Genomic DNA, 786 nt, shown 5'->3' with positions numbered 1-786 from the left:
CGGGGCCGCGTGCTGTGTGCACGTGCGCGGTCGGCCCGCGGGGTCTGCACCTGCAGGAGGCGGCGGAGCCCGCGAGCTCTATCCAGTGCCGGGTTCTCAGCCTGGCTGCACATAGAATCACCTGGAATCTTTGTAAAATCCTGGTTTCTGGGCCTCATCCTCCGGAAATTCCGTTTGTGATGGGGTGGGGCCACAACATGAGTAACAGAGAAACAGAATTTCCGGAGGCTGAGGCCCAGAAATCAGGATTTTAGAAAGATTCCCAGGTGCTTCTAATGTGCAGCCAAGGTTGAGAAGCACTGATCTAGTGGGAAGGCGGGTGGTGTCTCGGGCCGCACACACTGCCCTTCTGGTCTTGTCAGAGGCGAATGGGAAAACTGCGCCAGATTTTCCCACTTTATGGCTAAATGCACATCGGTGATCAGGAAACCCAGGGCCGGTGGGGCGGGCGGGGCATCGCTGGAGCTCTGCCTGCGGGCGGGCGGGGTCTCCCACCTCCCAGCCGGGGAGCAGGTCTCACCTCGGGGCGCACCTGGCCCGCAGCCTGCTCCGGAGGCTACAGGGCGCTGAACGCTCAGAGACTCAGTGTCTTCCATTAACCCAGTCGCAGCAAGGCCTGTGCCGCCTTCTCGTGGATAGAGCCATGAAGAAAAGGTAGGGCCGTATCTAGGCTGCGTTGCTCTATTCAAAACCCGAAATTGGTACCTTGGTCGTCTGTATTCGTATGCGGTGGGTCCCTCCACGAAGCCACCTGTCCCCCAAGAGTGGGGAGCGTTTTGTCGCTTG

This window comes from Myotis davidii, unplaced genomic scaffold, assembly GCF_000327345.1.
Source record: "Myotis davidii unplaced genomic scaffold, ASM32734v1 scaffold663, whole genome shotgun sequence".
NCBI classification, from domain to species: Eukaryota; Metazoa; Chordata; class Mammalia; order Chiroptera; family Vespertilionidae; genus Myotis; species Myotis davidii.
Note: the sequence above shows the minus strand (reverse complement) of the source record.